The sequence below is a fragment of the Triticum aestivum genome, chromosome 4B, assembly GCF_018294505.1.
Source record: "Triticum aestivum cultivar Chinese Spring chromosome 4B, IWGSC CS RefSeq v2.1, whole genome shotgun sequence".
NCBI lineage: Eukaryota > Viridiplantae > Streptophyta > Magnoliopsida > Poales > Poaceae > Triticum > Triticum aestivum.
In genome coordinates, this window is record NC_057804.1 from 497627064 (window position 1) to 497641521 (window position 14458).

Here is a 14458-nt window from a genome sequence, read left to right on the forward strand (position 1 = left end):
ACTATGAGATTATGCAACTCCCGTTTACCGGAGGAACACTTTGTGTGCTACTAAACGTCACAACGTAACTGGGTGATTATAAAGGTGCTCTACAGGTGTCTCCGAAGGTACTTGTTGGGTTGGCGTATTTCGAGATTAGGATTTGTCACTTTGATTGTCGGAGAGGTATCTTTTGGGCCCACTCGGTAATGCACATCACTATAAGACTTGCAAGCATTGTAACTAATGAGTTAGTTGCGAGATGATGTATTACAAAACGAGTATAGAGACTTGCCGGTAACGAGATTGAACTAGGTATTGAGATACCGATGATCGAATCTCGGGCAAGTAACATACCGATGACAAAGGGAACAACGTATGTTGTTATGCGGTTCGACCGATAAAGATCTTCGTAGAATATGTAGGAGCCAATATGGGCATCCAGGTTCCGCTATTGGTTATTGACCAGAGAGATGTCTCGGTCATGTCTACATAGTTCTCGAACCCGTAGGGTCCGCTCGCTTAACGTTCGTTGATGATATAGTATTATATGAGTTATGTATGTTGATGACCGAATGTTGTTTGGAGTCCCGGATATGATCACGGACATGACGAGGAACTCTGAAATGGTCCGGAGATAAAGTTTGATATATGGGATTATAGTGTTTGGTCTCCGGAAGGGTTCCAGAATTCACCGGAAGGGGTTCCGGATGTTTCCCGAAATGTTTGGGTACGAGAACACGTTATTTGGGCCAAAGGGGAAAGCCCACAAGGTTTTTGGAAAGCGCAAAAGGAAGTTTTGCGGAGTCCAGGGGCCAGATGCCAGGGTCCCTGGCATCTGGGTCCAGACGTCGGGAACCCTGGCGTCTGGCCTTGGAGTCCGAAGGACTCTTGCCTTTCGGGTGAAACCGACTTTGTGGAGGCTTTTACTCCATTTTTCGACCCCAAGGCTCAACATATAAATAGAGTGGCAAGGCTAGCACCAAAGAGACATCAAGGAACACCAAGCCGTGTGCCGGCAACCCCGTCCCATCTAGTTTATCCTCCGTCATAGTTTCCATAGTGCTTAGGCGAAGCCCTGCGAAGATTGTTCTTCACCAACACCGTCACCACGCCGTCGTGCTGCCGGAACTCATCTACTACTTCGCCCGTCTTGCTGGATCAAGAAGGAGAGGACGTCATCGAGCTGAACGTGTGCAGAACTCGGAGGTGTCGTGCGTTCGGTACTTGGATCGGTCGGATCGTGAAGACGTACGACTACATCAACCACGTTGATAAACGCTTCCGTTTAGCGATCTTCAAGGGTATGAAGATACACTCTCCCCTCTCGTTGCTGTGCATCACCATGATCTTGCGTGTGCGTAGGAATTTTTTTGAAATTACTACGTTACCCAACACATGGTGGGATAGACAAGGTTGCTTCTTCGTGGACCCTTCGTGGGTGGAGCCCTCCATGGACTCGCGCATCCGTTACCCTTCATGGGTTGAAGTCTCCATCAACGTGGATGTACGATAGCACCACCTATCGGAACCACGACAAAAACATCTGTGTGTCCAATTGCATTTGCATACTCCAATCCCATCCCTTTACTTTCTTGCAAGTTGCATGCTTTACTTTCCGCTGCCCATATACTCTTTGCATGCTTGCTTGATTTGTATTGTGAATGCTTGAAATTGTGCCATTCTATCACCGCAACTTGAAAAACTTAAAAGCTGCCAACTTTATTTGTTGAGGGTCTAATCACCCCCCTCTAGACACCTCTTCTCGATCCTTTCAGCACGTTAGCATGTGTTTTACTTCCTCAGACCATGAGAGTTTTTCAGGTCACTTTCTATCGGACGGTGGGCTTTGGGGTTTCTCAAACGTCATCTGTAACAAGGTGATCATAACGACAACTTTCAGGCACACCGGGAAGTTTGACAAGTGACTAGACAGCTCGAGAGTGGGATTTGCTCCTCCAACGATGGAGAGATATTGTTAGGGCTCTCTCAGTGTGACAACATCCATCATCGTCTGGCCAGACATAGGTGACTACGTCACGGGGATGCCGAAACACGTCAACGAGAAAGAAGAACAAAACAGGTAACGGGAGCAATGGTATAGTGAGCATGCTGATGACTCGATAGGATACCGATGCACACCGGGTTTTGTAATGTATCCCGAAGCAAAGGGAACATCACATGATAACCAAAGGTTCACTCAACTATCATTCGTGTAATCATAGGGACCGATATGGTTGTCCACGGTTCCGCTATCTGTCATTGAATGAAGGAGTTTTGATCCTGTCTATGGTTCACCAAACCTACGGGGTCGCAAGATTAAAGTGATCATGATCTGCTGAGTGTAAGTGGGACGGGAGTGATGAGAATATATTTGTGGAATTGGTTCATTAATATCCGGAATAGTTCTGAGAGGTTCCAGAAGCGTTTCAGGGTCACCGGAAGGGTTTCGGTGAATATCGGGCATTGCCGATCAATTATATATAGGTGGAAAATGTTTCCAATGATGTTAAATTATATATATATAATGCTATAATAATATTTAGAACAAATATATATATAATTTAAATATCAACGGGCATAATAAGGCCAAGTGGTGTAAGACCACTTGGGCTACAAAGGCCCAGTAGGGGTGGCACCCCCTTCTCCCCATGGAAAGGGGAGAGGAAGGCCGAATTGGAAGGGGATTCCTCTCCCCTTAGTCGGCAACAAGGGGGAGACTTTCCCCCCTTGTGTGGCGCCCCCTTCTCCCCTCCCAACCTATATATACTAGATGATTTCCACCCTTATGAACATAAGTTTTTGAGCCTCCTCTAGTTGATCTAGTTCTAGATCTTGTTGGTCCTAGTTGACTGATTAGAGTTAGCCCTAGCCACCTCTAATGCTCATAATTAGAAGCCTCGTGTGTTTCTAATATCATCCCTCTAATTCTCTGGTGACCATTATCTCTGGGAGCTGAAGCGCTGCCGGATCATGAAGACCGTACACTTGCAACCAAGAGAGGTCATGCTTTCGGTCTTCCATTCGAGGGATTGTTCGAGGGCGGTTCGCAGGATCATCATTGACGTTCGAGGGACTCCAAGTACGATCTATACCAACTTGTGTACTTCTGATGCAGTCCCAGAGTCGATAACAATCACTGATCACAACCTGTTAAGCATCTTCATATTGTTCCTGGGTGATCATAGGGCGATTTTGTTTTGTTTTCTACTACGTTTCCCAATGGTGGTATCATGAGCGGTTCTATGAGTAGATGCAGGTTGCGATCTAGATAAAATGTGGATGTGAGGGTGATGTTCATGCTATGCTTCCCTTGAGTGTTTCTTCAGTTCAATTCATTGACGGCATGGTATCGCTTTTCACAAGGTTCTAACAATCGCTCGGCTCTGGCTGGCGATGATCTGCTAACAGTTCCTTGGGCTTCACCATAGTCAAGAATAATGAACCACCACGTATGCAAGAGGGCAATGAATATGGATGATATTATAGGGGGTCACGCTGCATATTAGACGAAGTATAGTGTGGGAGAGCGATATTTTTAATTAAGTCTCTTCTTTCACACACCCCAAAAGTTAATCTAGTGTCGGTGTCAAAACCGGAGGATCTTGGGTAGGGGGTCCCGAACTGTGCGTCTAGGCGGATGGTAACAGGAGACAAGGGACACGATGTTTTACCCAGGTTCGGGCCCTCTTGATGGAGGTAAAACCCTACGTCCTGCTTGATTGATATTGATGATGTGGGTATTACAAGAGTAGATCTACCACGAGATCAAGGAGGCTAAACCCTAGAAGCTAGCCTATGGTATGATTGTTGTTCGTCCTATGGACTAAAACCATCCAGTTTATATAGACACCGGAGAGGGCTAGGGTTACACAGAGTCGGTTACAATGGTAGGAGATCTACATATCCGTATCGCCAAGCTTGCCTTCCACGCCAAGGAAAGTCCCATCCGGACACGGGACGAAGTCTTCAATCTTGTATCTTCATAGTCTTGGAGTCCGAACGATGATGATAGTTCGGCTATCCGGACACCCCCTAGTCTAGGACTCCCTCAGTAGCCCCTGAACCAGGCTTCAATGACGACGAGTCCGACGCGCATATTGTCTTCGACATAGCAAGGCGGGTTCCTCCTCCGAATAATTCATAGAAGATCGTGAACACCAGGATAGTGTTTGGCTCTGCAAAATAAATTCCACATACCACCGTAGAGAGAATAATATTTACACAAGTTCAATCTGCTGATGTATTTTGTGGCGTGATGTCACACCACAACCAAGCCTTTACTCGAATCGTTTCTATTGTACCACCTCAGCCCGTTTAGCGAAGCGGTTTCCTTGGCACGTCTTGTCGAAGCAGAGATCGTGTTCCCTTTATTTCGGGATTCCCATCAATACGGACGTGGGTAACCCAACCGCGCCATTGATTGCGGCGCTTGGGAGATAAGCGAGTTTTATTAGGTCGGTGGGGACGCATGGTTTCGTCCGCCCATATAAGGGGATAAAGATCCACCCTTTTACCTACGCCTTCTTCCTCCTTTGCTTATCCATCTCCGCGAACTTGAGCTCCAGCACCCAAGTCCGCACATCTCAGCTCAACCTTCTCCAACTATGTCCGGAGCGGGAGGCAAGTGGATGGCCTCCTCCGTTACGGAGGGGCACATCAAGAAGCTGCGCAGCGCCGGATATCTGTCCAGCGACATCGCGCACCGGCTCCCCGACGAGGGGCAGCTCATCCCCACCCCCGGGCCCCATGAGAGGGTAGTATTCCTTTCCCATTTCCTCCATGGACTGGGCTTCCCACTCCATCCCTTTCTCCGGGGGCTCATGTTCTACTACGGCCTGGATTTCCATGATCTGGCCCCGAAATTCATCCTCAACATCTCGGCGTTTATCGTCATGTGTGAGGCCTTCCTCTGCATCCAGCCCCACTTTGGCTTGTGGCTCAAGACCTTCAGTGTCAAGCCGAAGGTTGTGAAGGGCAGCCAAGCGGAGTGCGGAGGCGCCATGGTGGGCAAGATGCCCAACGTTACTTGGCTCGAGGGCACCTTCGTGGAAACCATTAAGGGGTAGCAATCGGGGTGGTTCTACATCACCGAGCCGCGTGACCCTAAATGGGCAGCGGCCCCCGAATTTAGATCTGGCATCCCCATACGGCTCACCTCCTGGAAAGAGAGTGGCCTGACATGGGGTGATTCGGAGGAGCTGACTGGACTCCAAGCCTGCGTCCAAAAGCTAGTGAACAAGAAGCTCAAGCTTGTCAACGTAGTCCAGGTCATGCTCATCCGCCGGATTCTCCCGTGCCAACAACGGGACTTCAATATGTGGGAGTTCGATTCGGCACAGCACCAGACTTTGAGCAGGCTCTTCGACACTACGTACGAAGAGGCCTGGAGGGTGCTGTTTAAGGGCGCTGAGGCTCCCGCATCCGCTACCGAAGATCGCGGATTCATCTCGCAGCGTCCGGCTAGTGAGGTAAGCGATTTTACCCTTTATGGGACACTTGTTTTCCATAGTTTGACTCTATGCGGGATCTAAACTCCCTCTCCTTTGACATGACTGACTGAAGAAGGCCGAGCGGACTAACTGTCCGGCCTCTTTGCCACAAGACCCAGCGGACACCCGCTTAACGGGGCTGCTGGTTCCGGCACCCCACGTGGTGCCGGAGAAGAAGGCCAAGAAGAAGGCCACGGGCACTCGAAATAGTTCCCGTTTTTAGGTGTCATCGGACTCATCGTCCGATGACTCCGAGGCAGACTCCTCCCACGAAGGCGAGGAGGAGAAGAAAGAGGCCTCTCCCCCAGCGGGGGGAGGGAAGAAAAGGAAGGCCTCCCCAACGAGGGAGGCCGAAGGGTCCAAGAAGGGAAGGACTCTTCCCCCGAACTGCTCTGCCAACACCGGCGACGACGACGAGGATTGGCCTTCAAGGGCCAAGCCCCTGGAGAGATCGTAAGTATCCGGACTCCCTAATAACTTCATGATTTTTCTTTTCGCCACATGGTGTCTTTCTAATGCCGCATACAACCCTGCAGTCCGCCCAAGGATGATCTTCCCGCTTCGTCGAGCGGGTCCTTGGGTGCGTCGGATATGGATTCCCTGCCGACTGCCTCCACCCCCCGTGATGCGGACAATGCCGAGGTGGGATCCCGGGAAGGGACCCGCCAGGAGGAGGAGGCCCCGGAGGTGCCGCAGGGCAACCTCCCGGACTTTGCACCGGACTCCGCACCGGAACCTGTAATGGTTCTGAAGTCCGGCGGGCGGCCCCTTCGTAAGAAGGGCAAGACCGTGACGCCGGTGGTCTCCGTCCAACCGGAGGCGACGGATAGCTTGCTGGAGGCGCTCAACGGCGCTTCCATCAAAGAGGAACACCGCACCGTCATGAGTGCGGTGATTCAGAAGGTTCAGCTCGCCAAGAGCGGGCTGACCGAAGCCTGCAGCAGCCTTCTAACAGGCTTTGAGGCAAGAATTTTGATATATGTAAAATAGTACCGCGTAGACAGTAGCCCCTAATGCTCGGTTCGATGTTCGGAAAGAAAAGCCGGACTGAGGATCTAAAAAGATATACGCAGGATTCATAAAAAATATGTCAATATGGGGTTGCAGGTTGCGCTGCTGACCTCTGCTGCACTGACTGCGGAGGTCAATACTTTGAAGCAAAGCCTCGAGCGGTCCGAGAACAAGCTCGGCCGTGCCAAGAAGCATCTCAAGGACAAGGAAGGTGAGTAACACCTTATTAAAGTTGTACCTTACAGAAAAGGATTTGGTTGCAAGAAGAATGACAAGGATAATGTGGGTATTGCAGGGGCCACAAATGAGGTGGCGACCCTGAAGGAGGCAATGTCCGCGGCCGAACGTAATGCGGCCGCGAAGCGCACCAAGCGAGAGAAGAAGGAGGCGCGGGTGGCGGAGGTACAACAAGAGCTCCGGGCTCTCGTGGAAAAACATGACAGTTTGGAGCGCGACTCGAAGACTCGAGAGTCCGAGCTTGCATCGGCTCTTGAGAGTGCCAAAGCCGCTAAGGCCGAAGCCTACAAGGCCCTCCAGGAAATCGAGGCGTTGAAGAAATGTCACATCCCTAGCTTCTGGTGCTGTCTAGTGTTGCATCTTGCTTGCATCATGTTTAAATTTTTGAAACTTGAACTGAGGAATTTTGGAAGCCTCAAGAACTTAAATAAAAGAGGGGCAAAGAACCCTGGGAAAATGCATTCAATGTTCCAAAATGGCCTTAAATAATGTTGGTTATATTTTGGCAAGGGTTTTGCACCAAACCAAAAATAATGAACATTTGAGGAATATTTTGAGCACTGAATTCAAATCATTATTGTATTTGAATTTGGAATTATATTCATAATATATGGGATATATTTTCAAATAACTCTGAAATGCTTTATGTGCTGTTGGAAAAGTCCATCTAGCAAATAAAAAATATTCAGAGGAGTTTTTGGCATTGTTTGAATTTGTTTAAATTCAAAACAATGCCAAAACAAATTTAAAAAAATAGAAAAACAGAATTAAAACAGAAAGAGAGAGAAAGAACCGTACCTGGGCCACTTACCTGTAGCCGGCCCAGCTCCTCCCGCTGGCCCAGCCCACCTCCTCCCCCCTTGTCCTCTTCTTCCTCTGCCAGTAGGCAGAGGCGAGGCGTGGCGCGCGCCCGAAGAGCTCCGGCCACCTCCTGCTTACCTGCTCGCCGCTGGAGGCACCCGAGGGAGCCACGCACTCCCCCCTCGTTCCCCACGACCTCTCTCACTCTCCCGTAGCTCTCCCTCGCTCCTCCCTCTCCTCTGCTCTCTCTCCCTCACGCGACCGAATGGAGGCCGTCGCCGCCGACCAGCGCTCGCGCGGCCACAGCCACCGTCTCGTCTCCCCGACGCCTCCCAGAGCTCCGCCGGTCCTCCCTCGTCCTCCTCGTCGTCTCACGCGACCAGAAGAGCCCCGGAACGCCGCCCCCGACGTTTTCCCCCTCGCCGGCCGCCGAGGATCTTCTCCGTCGATTCGGCCACTCCGGCGCGCCCCCGAGCCCACTAACCCTCCCTGCAGCTCCGCGGTGAGCCCTCGACCCGATTCCCCCTCTCCCCGTTGCCCCACCTCCCTCTCTAGCTAGCCCCACCACCTTGCCCGAGAATCCCTCGCCGCCGGCCATGGCGCCGTCGCGGCCACAGCCGTCACCGCTTGCTTATGAGCCCGCCAACGCGCTCAGCGCATCCGAAGGAGCTCAAATCACCCAACTGCTGCTCCTCCCGTGCTCTGTGGCATAGTTCCCGTCGATAGCCGAACTCCGGCGGCCGCAAAAGAGCTCGCCGCCGTTAACTCCGGCCACCCCAGCACCAAACACCGCCACCGTTGGATGCGCCACATCGCCAGCTACTCGTAGCACCCACCCGCGCATCAAACCGTGGCCGGAGCAGCGTTTCCGACGCCCTCCGCCGTTGCTGGCGTCGCCGGCGACAAGCCGCGGGTCAACTCCGTCGGGTTGGACCCGGGGTTTGACCCCCTGACGTGTGGGCCCAGGCGCCTGCTTGATTAGGGTCAGATTAGTTAGCGTTAATTAAGTTAGCTAATTAGATAGGCCACTGACATGCGGGCCCCGCCCGGCTAACTAAGTTAGTTAGGGCTAAACTAACTTGGTTAGTTGACTGGGTCACTGACCAGTGGACCCCACTGGTCAGGTTTGACCTGGTCGACGCCTTTGACCTGCTGACGTCATAGTGACGTGGTGCTGACGCCATAAATCATTTTCTGGAATTATTTTAATTCTAAATATTTAGAAAATTCCAGAAAATGCCTAAAACTTCTAAAAATCATAGAAAATTAACCGTAACTCCAAATTAAATAATTTATATATGAAAAATTATCAGAAAAATTCAAGGAATCCATCTGTACCATTTTCATGCATGTTAGAACAACTTATAGCTGCTGTTTAGCACAAATCAATTAAATGGCATTTGAATAATCACATATGGAGTTTGAATTTGAATCTTGTATTCAAACCAACTTCATTTAATCTGTTGCTAGTTGCATTAGCCCAAAACACATTCATTTTGCCATGTCATGATCATGCATCATATTGTGCATTGCATTGATTGTGTTCCCTTCTGTGTTGCCGGTATTTGTCCCCTCTCGATAGACGTGATACCGATGATGTGATCGTTGACACTGATGAAGACTCAATGTTATCTTCAGAAGTGCCAGGCAAGCAAAACCCCCTTGTTCATTCCGATACAATCCCACTCTCTCGCTCCTGCTCTCTTTTACTGCATTAGGACAACAACGATTCATCTGTTACTTGCTGCGGTAGCTGAACCCCTTTATCCTTTGCATGACCTGTCATTGCCACAGTAAATAGATGAAACCCACTAGCATGAGTAGGAGTTGTTTGAGCCCTGTTGTGCCTACTCATTCATGCTTGTTTGTCATGCCTGCTACTGCTTAGAGTTGAGTCAGGTCTGATTCATCGGGGATGAATCAGAGGTGTGTGAACATGTCCTACTGTGTGTGAGCTAAGTGTGTGAACACGATTTGGTAAAGGTAGCGGTGAGAGGCCATGTAGGAGTACATGGTGGGTTGTCTCATTGCAGCCGTCCTCAGGAACTGAGTTCTGTGTTTGTGATCCATGATTCAGCTACTACCATACATTGGGCCCTGAAATATGACCCCGCTCGACTTCTTATTCACCCTTGTCCTCTGTCCAGGAGTTGCAAGTAGTTTCTGGTGTTTGTAGTATGCTGGAGGCCGTGGACAGCGCTGACCGTAGGGGTGGGCTGTGATGCGGTAGGCACGTGGCACGGTGTACCGGATGCCCGTTTGGTATCTCGGGAACCCTGTTCACATCGTTTGGGGCTGTGAGCGAAACTCCGGCCGGATCTCCTCATGGATGGAACCCGAATAGGCGATAAACCTGGACTAGAGACTTGAGTGTTTAGGTAGGTCGTGGTCTACACCCACGTCGGCTTTCGCTTGAAGTCTGCCGAGCACATGTCGTGTGCAGACGCTAAGTGGTGGAAACATGTATGAAGAAGTACACCCCTGCAGGGTTAACATCATCTATTCGAATAGCCGTGTCCGCGGTAAAGGACTTCTGGGTTGCTTATATCAGTTCATAGACAAGTGAAAGTGGATACTCTAAAATACGCAAGATAAGCGTGAGTGCTATGGATGGCGTTCTCGTAGGGAGACGGGAGCGGATCCATAGTGGTGTATTGATATGGTGAATATGTGGACTCGTGTGCGCCACCTCAAAAGAGTTACATTGCAGTCGTAGTTCAGGATAGCCACCGAGTCAAAGCTGGCTTGCTGCAGTTAAACCCCACCATCCCCTTTGTTGATAATGATGCATATGTAGTTAGTTCTGATGTAAGTCTTGCTGGGTACATTTGTACTCACGTTTGCCTATTTTATGTTTTTGCAGAGAGACTTCGGTCTCACTAGTAGTTCCGCGTGGACTTCGACGTTTAGCTTGTTACCTCAGCTACGATCTTGTGCCCTCGGCAGGATCTGATAGATAGTCAGGCTTCTCAGCCTTTTTCATTTATAGATGTCTGTACTCAGACATGATAGCTTCCGCTTGTGCTTTGACTTGTATGCTCTGATTGTTGGGTCATGAGACCCATGTTTGTAATATCTCGCTCCTCGGAGCCTATTGAATAAATACTTGAGTCGTAGAGTCATGTTGTGATGCCATGTTGTATTTGCACATATCGAGCATATTGTGTGTATGTTATTGAAATGCTTGGTATGTGTGGGATCTGACTATCTAGTTGTTTATCTTTAGTAGCCTCTCTTACCGGGAAATGTCTCCTAGTGTTTCCACCGAGCCATGGTAGCTTGCTACTGCTCCGGAACACTTAGGCTGGCCGGCATGTGTCCTTCTTCGTTCCTGTGTCTGTCCCTTCGGGGAAATGTCACGCGATGAATACCGGAGTCCTGTTAGCCCGCTACAGCCCGGTTCACCGGAGTCCTGCTAGCCCAGTGCTACAGCCTGGATTCACTCGCTGATGACCGACACGTTCGATGCTGGGTCATGGATGCCTGTCCCTGTAAGTCTGTGCCACTTTGGGTTTACGACTAGCCATGTCAGCCCGGGCTCCTTATCATATGGATGCTAGCGACACTGTCATATACGTGTGCCAAAAGGCGCAAACGGTCCCGGGCAAAGGTAAGGCGACACCCGTGGGAATACCGTGCGTGAGGCCGCAAAGTGATATGAGGTGTTACATGCTAGATCGATGTGGCATTGAGTCGGGGTCCTGACAGCGTTGGTATCAGAGCTTGACTGCCTGTAGGATTACCAAGCCAAACTGGTCGAAGTTGAGTCTAGAAATTCTTTAGTTATATAAGGGAATTGATTGTGGGATGGAACGTAAGGCTCTTTTTACTCCTTATACCTCATGGCCTTCTGATCTGAGTCATCATCTTCTCTTCTACGGGGATTAAGAACTAGGCTATCTCTTCTTTCTATCAGGATCACGTGTTACTAATCCGTAGACTTATAAGATTGTTGGATTTAAGCCTCAGTTCAGTTCCTACTACCTCCGTATGTTAATTGTTGATCTCGAAACCTTGATATTGTGCTTCTGAGTGGTTATGCCACCATTTTGTGAATGTCTCAAATCTTTTCTGAGCATTTACAGCCGTTATGCTGTCCGAGTCATCCCAGGTTTCTAAGTAGTCTGATGCATTTGCAAATCCTTTCTTCCCGTTTCAATGTTCCCATGGGCCAGATTAACCACACTAATCAGTGAGTTGAGGTACTCCGTTACCTTGACATATATGTTGGAGATATTATTATGACCCTAGGTGTCTTAGGGGATCATCTAGTAATTTAGCCATGATTTGTGTTCCCAGTGTGATGATTCTGGCCATCATTCTCGAAAGCATCCCGTGATGCTACTTAGTAGTAGGTATTCTATTCCTGGGTTCTTGAACCCGAGATTCACTCTACTTACTTCATGTTGATAGTATTGCTAGTGCCTTTAGGATATTAGTAACCTTTGCGATAGTCCTTGAGGTCCGTGGTATCTTCTTCTTCCAAATACCATGAACTACTTATGGCAGAAGTTCCTCGTTGAACTGAAATATCACAACAGGATTATTCTTGATGAGTTCTCCATTCATAAATTGTGGCTCTGCCAGTTCTACCTTTCTGCATGGGTTATCCGGAAGAAATATGTTGAACTTGGTTCGACATACTAATCTATGCATCCACAACTCAGAAAATTATATGTTCCTTTGAGTTGTTCTCTTTAGTTGCCTTCTGACCCTCGTCTATCAATTGATAGTCAAAGTATGCGTGCGTTCGTTTATCGATGCCTATTACTCTTGTGGTCCGTCAAGCCATTCTGTCCTGAATGACTTGGAGAAACAAACTCCAGTACCTCTTCCATATCTAGGATTGGGTCAAAGTAGTTGTATTCCGCAGATCAAATGCCAATCCAGCTTTTGGTTCTGTTCTACCTTGGAGTATTACCTTATTCTATATCGGATTGTTATAGGAATTGCACACCATCCTATGAACTCTTGGTACAGTGATACTTCTCACCATCATTAGTCATTCCTCGGCCCTCGTGTTGATGCAACCGGAATACCGACAAATGAATTGTGATGTGTGAAATCAATACTCCCAGCAACCTCGTTGCTTGGTAGTTAAGGATAATAATTTCATTCTTAGCATGTTGGTTATTGAATCATCCTTCTAAGATTGATCGTGCTACCTAGTTCTTATTTCAGTGCACCCTTCGATTGATGAGTTAGGATCTTGTCAAGTCCTCACTCATTTGATTATATCGTCTTGCCCTCAAAAGCGAGATTGTTCTCGAGCTTAGTAACATATCGGTGGTTCGTGATTTTCTGAATGTCTTCTCGGAAGTATTACCAGGTTGTCACCTGACCGTTATGTTGAGCTCGTGATCAAGTTGGTTTTCTGTGAACCACCCTTTCTCCAAGAATCCGTGTTGGATATCCCTGAGCTAGTTGGTTAAGCTAGACAACAACTTGGAGAGTTGGAAGATAAAAGCTTGCCTGACTTAGTTCGTTCCAAAGGGATATTCTTATGTAGTGTGTGTTGAAGAAAGATGATATCTTCATCGATTGGTCCTTGTGATCAGTTGTTGGACCTATTGTCTTATCAATCCTTTGATTTGAGTGTGGGCTATCGTCAAATCAAATCAGTACCAACGATGCTCGTAATGTTGTCTTATTCGTGGTTGATCCCTCGAGCATACACCATTACATCTTTGGTCTGACCAATGCTATCACCGTGTTCACTTAACTATGGAATTCCTTTTAAAAGGAAACCCGGATGAATTGTTGTTGAGCCCATTGACAACATCCTTATCTCCTCCATGATTTTGTTGAACATTAAGCTAGTGTTGGAAACTTTTGAAAGCATTTGTTCATGCTAGCTCATGAAGCATATGTTGGATGTAAGAAGTGACTTCCTCTAGTTCATGTGCATTTGATGCAAGTTGCCGCCGTGGATTCGAGAAAGTCAATGTTGCTTTCTTTGGAATCATTCCAAATCAGTCATGCACACGTGCGAAGTATTCTGTGGTTCGGAGACTTGCAACCTCCATTCCATATGTATATCCTAGCACACCAAGCCACTGATTGATTTGTTCAAGGAGAAGGAGTATCTTCATAAGAGCTAATCCGGACTTATGAAAGAACTTCGATACCCTCGTTGATGGTTCCCAACCAGGAACTCGGTAGTGTTTTATTGTAAGACTACCATGTGATAATGTTTGACTAGGACAATGTGTTCACATGTTTGTAGCAGAACCAACTCATGTTTTGGAGCTTGCTATCGTAGTTCATCTCCCGAGAATCCCGCAACGTCATCTCGTCGATTTGTGTTGCAAACTTTCATTTTTCTTCCTAGACTCGATGAGTCTGGAATATCCTGACACCAACCAGATCTGAATCTCAGGCAGATATGATGGTTGGAACATTTCCCAAGAATTATAATATTGGTCCCTCGATAACCGGTAAAGTGGATGTCGTGGCCAACACACCCAGCCGGAAGACCTGTTATTATAATATCTTGATTGAGGAAGTTGGCCACCTCCCCATAGGGATTTCGTAGGATTTACCTCCCTAGTTGTTCCTTATGGATTCTTGTGCTCCCGAAGTCCGACCTTTTACTTGATGTTCTAGATATCAAACCATATCTATGAATGGGTTACACTAGCACATCAAGGAGAACATTAGAAGCGGAGTGCTAAATGTCTCTCGGTCGATCATCCAGATTTTATTCCTTGGCCTCGCTAAGGGTGAAATCTGAGAAGTGTTATCTTCCTTTGCATCTGCATCCTCCATCACCATTCATCATGGTAGTAAGTTGTGTTACCGGACCCTTGACACGGATGTTGGTAAAACCTTGATGATTATGGAAATGCTCAAGTTCTTGAGAGCACGCACAAGCGCTACGTGTTATCATCGGCACTAACTGGGTTTGCTCTCAGTTTCCTCGGCAATGCTATGACCTT